General features: G+C 38.7%; 1 protein-coding gene across 1 annotated transcript in view; it reads right to left on the bottom strand.

Moving 5' to 3' along the window:
* The window catches only part of LOC126761940 (uncharacterized), a 277,755-nt gene extending 267,503 nt beyond the window's left edge, over positions 1–10,252 (bottom strand). Inside the window, exon 1 of the mRNA XM_050478375.1 lies at positions 8,762–10,252. The gene's annotated coding sequence lies outside the window, so the exon portion shown is untranslated. The remainder of the gene's footprint in view (positions 1–8,761) is intronic.
* Positions 10,253–11,294: the final 1,042 nt, after the last annotated feature.

The raw sequence follows: 11,294 nt of genomic DNA, 5'->3' as shown, positions 1-11,294 counted from the left end.
GCCGGTGGAAACACCGGTCCATCGTTATCGCGCATCACAACCGACTATTTAATGCATGAAATTGTAGCTCGTGATCCCAGCGACATTTGGTATCAGCACATCCCACACCTCACACCAATTAATAGAATTATTGAGAACACATCCAAGATCGTGTGATATCACATAAGTTTTTAGACTTTTTTGGGGTATGTACAGTCTAAAGTCTATGCGGACAAACCCGCTTTGATTCATTCTCAATGAGAATAGCCACATTTACCAACATTTGAAAGAGATAATCTTCAAGAGATTAATGCCAAAGAATGTTCTTTCCAATGACAATTAACATTCCTCATCAATATTGAAGTTTCTGCGTTTATTTTTTAAGTAGGGAACCTCGAAATAGATCACCCTTAACTAACCTCAAATTATCGAAGTACGTTCTTTGCACAATTAGTTGAGGCAATAGAGTAATAGTGAGAAAGAGAGATAGCGTGTGAGTATACTAACAAGTAATTGCAAGAGAAGAGGCTTCTTTTTTAAAAACTGTTTTTTTTTTTAATTTTATTTTGAGAAATAATAATCGGTGCTTTTTTGCACTAGAAGAGTAATACATATTTTGAGTTCGTTGAGTGTGTGATCAAATCTAGTGAAGAGATATTTATACTCCACATCTTTAGCATCAATAATGATTAGGGTGCTAGGTCTCAGCGGTAAAGCTGATGAGTTTGCTAGAAGAGGTACTGCATAGAAACTATGGAGTTGGAACCACGTCCCTCGTGTTTAACGTAGGTTCCTGCTGATGACAGCCTTACCTCACGTCGCTCAAATGCACAGGTGATCAAAAATGTCAGGCATTTTCAGTACCAACTGACAGTTTAGAACTGACAGTCCAACCACCTTGGTAAGGCCCGAAGCCCATTCTCTTCTGCCGTACTATGGGTCCAGCAACGGTTGCAATTCAACTTGGAGTCGCAACAAGTAGAAGCTCCGTTGGCTGTTTGTGGTTCACTACTGGACTGTTGAGCCTCAGACCAGTTTAGCAAGCATTGACCAACTACCAACAACTTTACTGTCGGAAGGCCGTTCTGGCGCCCTCAGAAAGGTCTACCTTTCAATGGTTGTAGGAGTTCTAACCGAACATTATCCAATCTGGTTCCTGTATCAACTGTTTGAAAGAAGATGAGATGGGTTCATCTTAACACTTCCTCCACTAATGTACGACTTTCAGCAGATCAAGGCAAAAAACATCTCGGATCTCGTACTTTTAGACATCATAGTTGAAAAGCGGAAATAGAAATTAAGCATATAAGCAAAGTTTTGATAAGCCGTTTTGCTGATAGTTGATATCAAACTATCCTATTTTTAGGTCTGACATCACTAAGTACGATTCATAACAGTTTAAGTATGATCCCCCGCCATGCGGAGCTATAAGCCATATAACCTAACCTAACCTAGGAACCTGAATAATTTTGCGAAACTCACAAATTGATGGTGTGAACTGGTTAGCGTATAAGAAAGTGACAAATTTCTAGTAGAAAACTTTACAAAATCTTAATAATTAAATGAGTTAGTGTATTCCACGTGTTGGTCATGTGATTTAGATTTGGTCTGACAAGCATATCACATGAATCTGGTTCTTCGCATTGCTTTTGGCAATGTTCATACTACAAGTTAGAAAGTTTCTTATTGATAATTTCCGCTGAAATTGAGAATCGATAATACAATAAGAGTTTCTAACAGCGCTTGCCGAAGTATTTATATATACAAATATTTATTGCACTTTATATCGAGCAACAATGTGGTTTTCGCCATACTACGATACTAATTAAAGTATCTACAGGTCTTCTTTACAATTACTTTTAAGGCACGAACTAAGCAGCGCCAACTAAACGATCGCCACAACCGGTAACTTTTGCGATAATCACGAGTACAGCTTCCACTGCGAGCAAAGCGACCAAAGCGGTACATTTAATGACGCTTAGGTACTGTCACATTTACTCATTATGGCAATAGCTCCAGCTCCAGCTATCTATAGACGAGTGGACGAGTATTCGCAAATAAAAACAAAAATAAATAGAAATTTATTTGCAGATAATGACATACATAAAATGTAGGAGTGGAAATTCCTGTTCTTATCGCAATGCCGCCACATTTAAACAAGCCAAGCTGGCGTAGTAAAGACATCCGTCAGTCGTTCGTATGGCTTGAGTTGGTCATAAATGCCTGCGAGAGATTGCAAACAAGCCAAATAACCGGTAAAGTGGTGGTAGAGTTTTAGGTGACTGGCACTGATCAAGTCATATGGAAATGTACATATGTATGTGTGTAAGAATGTAAATGGCACATTGTACTACCATCAGGTGTGGCGCTGAAGATTAGCAGAAAGCTGTACTTGTTGAGTGTTTAAATTTTGAAATGCAATTTCTTCGCGGTAATTATGCAAATAATTTATTAATGCATTGCTTTTTAATAAAATAATTGACATGGTAATTTTTGCGCTGCATTCAGAGTTGGTTACTAAGCCACTCTTCGATTGTCAACTGACATGTTCATACAGATTTTTGAAATATTCACAGTCATGACAAACAGAGAGTTGAAATAAAGTGCGAGAGTTGGGAGTTTTAGAGGTGATTTCGTTAGACTTGCATAAACAGTTTATTATTGGGTAGTCGAAAAAGTCTTTTCGTATTTTGTCAATAGATGTCGTTGCAGTCTTATATCTCCAGTGCTACCAATCACATTATGTCATACCATTTAGTGTTGGAAAGTTGAGATTTTAAGTTTCATTTAACCAAAAAAAAAAAAAAAAAATTAAATTCGTGGAAGTTGAAAAAAGTTAAAGACTTTTTCGACTACTTAATATTATTGCAAATGATCTTTATTGAGCTATTTATATAAGGCTTACAAGAAGCAATGTTAACTTTGGTTACACCCAAGCTATAATACTCTTCACAAGTGCATTTCTCGAAGCATAAAGGTTTATAAGACAACTTTATCCTAATTTTGATGATTCCGCGTGTATGGCAGATATATGCTGTAGTGGACCGCTTTCGGCAGTTCCGACAAATAAACCAATCTTTGGATAGAAAAGCCCGAGTGCAGAATTTCAGAACGATGTGGCAAATACTGAGGAACCCCTTCCCATATATTACAGACACACACTAAATCGACTGAGCTCGTCACGACGATCATTTGTATAAAACGGTTTTTACTTTAAAACGACGCTACAATAGTAGACCGAGAGGGACAGCAAACGACGCCATATTTTTCCGCTCTTTTGACATTACTCTTCAGTAAGGTTTGTCATTTCATCATTGAAAGATATACGATCCAACAACGACTCGAAATTATTAAAATTTACCACCGAAATTCGGAGTCAGTGGCCTCAACTTTAAAAGCGCTATGTCCAATTTTGGTCGTCATAATCGTCCTGTCAGATCAAAAATTGAGCGTCTAGTAGAAAAATTTAAATCCACAGGCACAGTACAAAATGTTCCCGTACCAGTGAGACAAAGAAGTGCCCGTAGTGTCGAGAATATTGCTGCCGCTAGCGCATCAATTGAGGAAGACCCAAATCAGTCTCTCACACGTCGTTCTCAAGCGTTGGGCATCTCTGTGACGTCGTTGTGGTGAATTTTGCGAAAATATCTTGGCCTACATCCTTACAAGATCAAATTGACGCATGAACTGTAGCCTCTTGTTCGTAGGTTCGTGAATTCGGCGCAACAACTTGATCCGGATTTTCATCGAAAAATCATCTTCAGCGATCATTTCCGACTGAATAGCTTCGTTTATAAAAAAATATCCGTTATTGGTCAGAAAGCAATCCACGCATACTCAATGAGTCACCATTGCATTCCGAAAAAGTTATGGTTTGGTGCGGTTTATGGGTATGGGATAATCAAGACCTGCACGTTACTGCGAATGGGAATCGCTACTGCTCAATGATAACCGAAAGATTTTGGCACGAATTGAATGATATGGACTTGAACAATATGTGATTTCAACACGACGGCGCCATAAGCTACACATCGAGCCGTCACCGTGATATTGACGAAATGGCTCAGTCAATTGACCATTTTGGTCGTGTGATTTGAAGTCGTTAGACTATTTCCGGTGGAGCTACGTCAAGTCTATGGTCCATGCCAACGATTGATGAACTTCGTACGAATATCGAACGTGAAATTGCAGCAGTATCGGCTGATTTATGCTTGAAAGCCGTCGAAAATTTGGGTCAGCGTCTGGTAGCCATGCAAAATAAATCGAGCTCAATACACAATGGCATCGAATGTACTTGCCCAGGAATAAAGAATTTCATTGAAATCCCAAACCATTTTTTTTGTAGCCCCGTTATTTTTTTAGGGTTTCCGAAATTAGCAACTGGGTATTACAAACTTCGTGGCACGCTGAATACACCCTGTTCAGATTATGAAATCAAAAGTAATGATACTTCATTCCTTATAAAACCTTTTCTGATAACTGGAAAACAGATCAGAGAAAGTTAAAGGATCCCAGGTGCACCGAAAACTTTATGACAGCTCCATTCCATCCAAAATTGTAACCAAATTTTAAAAAGATCTCACCTTCAAACTAATATAATCTTACTTTGAAAGATGTGGATAGCTGTCGCATATTGGAACATTGGTCAAAGAAAACTCATAATATTTTTCCAAAACATATCTGCTTTAAGATCTTCTAACCTCCATAAAGCAATGGCGCATTGGGCATGGGAAATCTAAACCTCAGTTTAACAAGCGCTGCTTTAACCATCACAGCACTATCTTGGAGTGTGAATGCTCACTATACCCGCACTAGGCAATGCAAGTGATCTCAGCTAGATTTAAAATATGGTACAAAAAGCTCTGATATACACACCATAAAGACACCATGAAGGTAGAAATCTGGTAATACTATCCAGTTGGCAATACATAACCAATGCAAAACTAGGCGAAGCTGTAGAAGTGCAACATTCTGTTGCAAGCAAAGACGAGATGCAAACCAAAAACCTAAACTGAAGCCACCGCAGTGGCAATGGAGGACGCAACAGTAACAACAACAACAGCAGCAACAGCAACAGCAAAAATTGCATTGCAACGCAGCGCTGCGACTGCTATGGACGCTGTGGGTAAATACCGATTTCGGTTGATTGGAGACCGGCATTGGAGCAGCCAGCCAAGCTGCCAAAGCGCACGATGGCGCGATGAGAAGGCAGCGAGTGAGTGCTCAAGCGTCCAATTCCCACGAAACGTGATTTGTGTTCGTTCGTGTTGATAGTTGTCGTTGGGCGCATTGCTGTTATTGTTGTTGCTATCGTATAATATTAATATGGTTTTTCACCAGCATTGTTGCTGTGCTGCTGCAGCAAAAAATGTACTTGCATTGCTGCTGTTGTTGCTGCTATTTGTTTCTTATTACCATTTTTTCAGTGTTTGCTGGCTGTTTGTCCTTCTCTCTTCTATCTTCTATGTTACGTTGGTATTTTGTGAAAAAATTCGTTTGGCATTTATAGCTCGGCACCATCACCTTCACCAACGTCATCGTCGTTGGGTGCTGGTGCTGGGGCGTCACAGTCAAGCGGTCGCTTATTTGCGACTATTTGTGCGCGTCTGACATTAAGTTGAGCAGACCGTCTCGGCAACGCTGCGTCACAGGCTTGCCGCCGCTGGAATACAGCTTAAAGTTCAATTTTGTACAAGTGTGCATTTACGTGCGGCAAACTGCTTGGGTGCATTAGTTTTGGCTTTAGATTCCTGCTGACGGTTGAAGCTTCCACAAAATCTTGCTTTGAGTAAGAGGCGCGGCTTCAGTTGCCTGCCAGCAAATTCTGATGTTAGAGGGAAATATTTTGAAAACTAACAGTTTTCTATATATTCTAATAGGTTGAAGTTTTGCCGTTAGGAGTTAGAGTATATCACTTATGTTTAATACATCGACCATATTTTAAATTGTACGGAAAGCTTAGCAGAGTATATATACACAGTAAATTTTTGTCGAAGTATTCATTCGCAAAGTGTGTTCAAGAGTTCGATATGCTGTTGAGTTAAAAGCTCTGAAACTTCCAACATAACCCATAAATATTATCTCAAGCATTCCTTCGTATGGAGCCAGCAGGCAAATGCATTCCTTATCTAGCAAGAAAATAATCACTAAATTAATCATTTGAGACCTTTGAACGTAGAGAGTTAAGTGATTATGGGCATACACTTGTGTTGGTCGAAAAGTCGAAAATCTGTATTGAGTTTTCTCAAAGAATATCCTTTTGAGATTATTTCTACTAAATTTCTTAGGTATTTAACCTAAACACTAGAGCCAAAGTTATCGCTGTCAACAACATGCTCATCTCGTATGTTCCGTAATAAGTGTCAAAACTTTAAATGCGATAATGTCAAAATGATAATTTTCACAAAGTACCGTTGTGGTGAGCAAGATTTCTCAATGACAGTAAAAACTGCTCCCTCAGTTTTGAGATAGCGATCTGAAGCTGCACAAGAATGTGTTCTTTTGTTGGAATCGCCGATATTACACAATTGTTGCATACATCTGCCACGCAAATTAAACGGTAAATCTCAAGTCCGTGGAAACGTATTTTATTTGTCAAGGTATCTTCAGCAAATTTGGCATATAGTATTGCTCAAGCCATTGCTACAATCTGCAAAAATATTGTTCAAAACAGACCACTATAGCTTATAGCTGTCATACAAGCTGATCGATCAAAATCTAGAAAAAGTTAAAGTTTTTCTTGAATTATTCATTTTTTTTCTTGCATTTTCCGAAAACCACATTGACAATTATTGCTCAAAGAACCAATTATAATATATATTATATATATTTGATTCAAAGTCAGTTTCCTCTTATTTTACACATTTTTTGCAAAATGAACTTTATTGGTGTGTGGCATAAAATAATCGATAAAATACGATGAAATTTTGATCCAAAAATAAAAATTTACTTAGTTCAGTATTTTTGATTCTAATTGGAAATGAATATTTTTCTAGAAAATTAGCAAAATTATTGTTTTTTTTTGTTGTCGTGGATATCTTAGCAAATTTTGTTGCCTTCAAGTGGCCAGATTACAAATTTATTCATGAAAATTTTGAATGTGCTCTTCTTTATATGATTAGTACATATCTTATATCTTGATCAATTATCGGCTTGTTAGTAATAGAATTTATTTTTCTAGTCGTGATTAGGGTTGTGTGCACCCTTTTGCGCATACAATCATCCTTCTATCAAGGTTTTTTTTACCGAAAATGCGGCAATTAACAATATTATCAATATTATAACTGTTTCAGAAATAGGAGCCTGAAACCGTTCTGTGTTGATGAAAATATGCTCACAAAATGTGTACCAAATTAGACTAGCTCTACAATTATCTGGTTAATATAGTAGAAAACTTTAGAGAGGAACAGGGTTACTGGTTCCAAAAGGATCTAAAAATAATGAAGGGAAGATGTCAAGATTGATGAAATCATCACATGATCGTAGATTACTTGTGGTCCTTAAAAAGAGACTGTTAACCGGAAAATTATAAAAAAAATTCTCATAAAAGGCATTGAAACATAACATTTAGTATGCTTTCGACATTTTTCTCGTTTACTTAACTGAGTGTAACAACACCATCACTCATCTTGAGATCCAGCATTCATCAATAATCATAATATATAATATAATAATTCATATCCAATGATAATATTCGACCGAATAGACCACGTCCAGCACGCAGTGAAGAAAATATAGCAGCCGTAGCTGAGAGTGTACATGTGGATAGTCGATTCGACGCCGTTCGCAGCAACTCGGACTGACGTATGGAACGACTTGGTACATTTTACTTCTAGTTCTTATATTGAAAGCGTACAAAATATAGCTTGTGCAAAAACTGAAGCCGCTCAACCTTCCCAAGTGACATCGCTTCGCTCAATGGGCTCTTCAAAAGCTCCAAGAATATCCGATGTTTTCGAAAGATGTGGCCTCTTTCTGACTCAATGAACTCAAAGAGCAACCTGAAGAGTTTTAAAATCTGCCATTTCATCAAGAAAAAGTAACGGTTTGTTGTGGTCCGTACTACTTCAAAAATTATGCCGGTGAGAACGTAACCGTCAATGTCGTCTGTTGTCGCGTCGTGATAACCGACTTTTTGATGCCTGAAATTGAAGCTCGTGATCTCGGCGTCATCTGGTTTTAACAAGACGCCGCCACTTTCCACACATCGCAGCAATCAATGGATTTATTGGAGCAAAACATCACGCGGGTTATTCGCCAGTTTCCATACTCGAGCGAGTCATTGAAAATTTGACTCAACGGATTTACCTTCTGAGACGTAGCCGCGGCCAACAATTGAAAGAGATAATCTTCATAAAATAAATGCGAAAGAATATTCTTTCAAGTAATAACAAATATTACCCATTAAAATTGAAGTTTCTGTGTTTTTTCTTTAAAAAAAAGCAGGGAACTTGAAATGAATCGCACCTTTATATCTAAAATCTCCTTTTAACAAAGGCAGCAGAACCACTGTAAACCAATGATACAATTATTTGTGCAAGTTTAACAAAAACACTGGTTTTGCTGAACACATTTTCAGTTGGTAGAAATTATAGCAAGAATATCGAGGGATTCTTGGGGATTATGTATACTCCAAAGTATTTTCTCTGGGTTACTTTAAACTTTGTCTGTTATTCTGATTCCCTGCAGCGACTTTTGATCCGAATTTGATCCCATTTCCTAACGCAATTTAGAGTTTACTACAGAAATTTCTTATTGTACTATTTTTGTGAGTCTCACTTACCTTATTTCAAGTTAATCCAATCTCCTACTGGATTACACAATTCGTGTATTGAATATTTTACACAAATAATGTTACAAAGCATAAAAAATATTTGCACAATATCCACAAAAATTATGTTTTCTTTATATTTTTGTTGCACTTTTCTTACAATTTTACGGTTTTATAAATTTTTTCGTAAAAAATATCAAATATTGTGTAACAACTGTGAATTATGGTGAGTACACACTTTTTCATACACTTTTATGCATTGAGTTCTCAAATACAATCAGCACTTTTGCACAACTATTTTAATATTTTTTTCCAATTCGTTTTTTTCTTGTACAATTTTTCTGCAACACTTCCACTTTTGCTGCCGATAGACATTTTAATGACATTACTTTTTCAAAACTCCATTGCATAATTTATTTATGCTTGCAAAACAGAAACGCGCACAGACTATATACAACACCGCGTTAAGTTGAATTGAGTTGAATTAGAATTGCAAATAGATTTTGATGCTTTTGCCTCACTGATTGGCATTTATGCCTGCCCTTCTTTCGCTTCTTTCGCGCGGTCCATGCAGGCGCTAGCACAGCCGTGTGATCTCGCTAAAGAACCACTCGCGCAGCTGCGCGTCAATGTAGTATGCGCCTGCGCCGAGCACAATAGCCAGGCAGGCGAAATCCAGCGGACGTTGGTATTTGTGCAGATTGGCCAAGACAGCGCACGACACCAATAAGCGCAATGCGAAGACTAATGTGGCCAGCATCACCAGCCGGTTGCAGCAGCTAGAATGCAAGCGAGCGGCACAGCCAGCTACAATCCAACAATCCGACAATTTTCAACCCAACTGGGTGACGACGACGCTCGACGTTCGAGGTGCGACGCGAAACCGAAAACGAAAATGAAATGCAGAATGCAGAATGAAGAATGAAGAATTGCCGAAATCAAGTTCGAGCTGGGGTTTTCGCTGTGCGAGCGAATGTGTGTGCGGACACGACGATCGCGACTCTGAGATTTTTTTTCTTTTTCTGTGTGGTTTTTTCTTGTTTTTTTTTTTCTTGCAGTCAGCAATGCACTTTTTCTGGGTTAAAGTTGGTCAGTTGGTTCGCCATAGGCTGCAATTACTGGCGTCTTTAACCACACGCGATCAGCGATCATGCATAAGAGAGTACACCACAAAGCAGTAATTTTCTTGCACTGCATACAACACACGTTCGATTTCAATTCGGTTGAATATATTTAATGATGAAAAGTGGAAAACTTTTAAATGGCTCACACACTCGAAAATGGGGCACAACGCACAGCTGCGACGACGTATAATATTCGGTCGGCAAAAGACACCGCTTCAAGTCAAATGCTGAGTTTGCGTTTGCTTGCTCAGCCACCGTTACACTTTTGCAAGCAACTCAAGGCCCAATATTATGGTACACTAACTCGATCCGGAGCTTACGATGTGCACGCGTTCTGCACGTTCAGCCGTCACAACGGTTAACTAACGAATGCTTTGGCTGCCCTAAGTTCTGGCACAGTCGCATACGAAACGACGATCGCCACACACAAAGCGTCGCTCGCAGATACAATCGGAACCAGTTGACTGGCATGCTCCAAATTCGTATACAAAAGCGAATGTGCACGCAGCCGAGTGTAGCTGTTGCTGTTGTTGTCGCAGATAAAGCCAAAAAAGCGTAAATGGCCAAGAGAAAGGCTGAAAGCAGTGAGACTGTGGGTATTTGTTTGTTCCGATTGGGACGGCGAGTTTGTGGCTTGAGTCTTTCGTCTCTTCGGCGTGTTTGTGGAGAGTAAGGCAGAGAGAAAGAGAGTGAGAGAGAGATAATATGGAAAATGAGAGAGCGTACTTGTATTTTAAGTGAGTAGCGTTTGTTTGCAAACACTTTTTTCCGACATTACACACACTGCTGTGTGTGTGAGTGTGTTTAATCTTTCTTTCTCTCGCTAACTGTAAAATAGCAAAGTTTTTCCATTTTAACTCGTGACTTTGATCGCCAGCGACTGCACTAAGTTGCTAACTAGTCTATTGACATTTTTATTTACAGTGTAAATTAAATAAGAGACAAGAAATATCTTTCAATTTTTTGCAACTTTATTGTGTATCCACTTTATTTTGAGCCAATTGTGACTCACAGATATGCTTTTTAATTTTAAAGTGATAGGCGTGAATTTTGTGGACCAACCAATATTTACATAAGATAAACTTAATGGTTTTATGTTATGCAAAAGGTGGTGTCTCTCACCGAAAGTGCTCCTCCGGCTCTACGATACCACAGTCAAGCCCATTATGTTCTATTGGAGTCTTTATGAAGTGGAGGGCTCTACAAAAGATCACACTTGCAAAGAAACTCGAGAGCGTTCGACGAGTAGCGCTAATCAGCCGGTGTGGTGCACTAAAGTCCACTCCAACAATGGCATTTAACGCGACCTTGCATATAGTGGCCGTAGACATCGTCGAAAGGTGTATTGCGAAAGCTGCTATCAGACTCAGAGAATCTGGGTTCTTAAAAGAACACGTGTCTCGAAAACCCTAACACACTTC

Source organism: Bactrocera neohumeralis, chromosome 6 (assembly GCF_024586455.1).
Source record: "Bactrocera neohumeralis isolate Rockhampton chromosome 6, APGP_CSIRO_Bneo_wtdbg2-racon-allhic-juicebox.fasta_v2, whole genome shotgun sequence".
NCBI lineage: Eukaryota > Metazoa > Arthropoda > Insecta > Diptera > Tephritidae > Bactrocera > Bactrocera neohumeralis.
The sequence above is the reverse complement of the archived record's forward strand: the minus strand, read 5'-3'. Positions and strand labels throughout refer to the sequence as shown.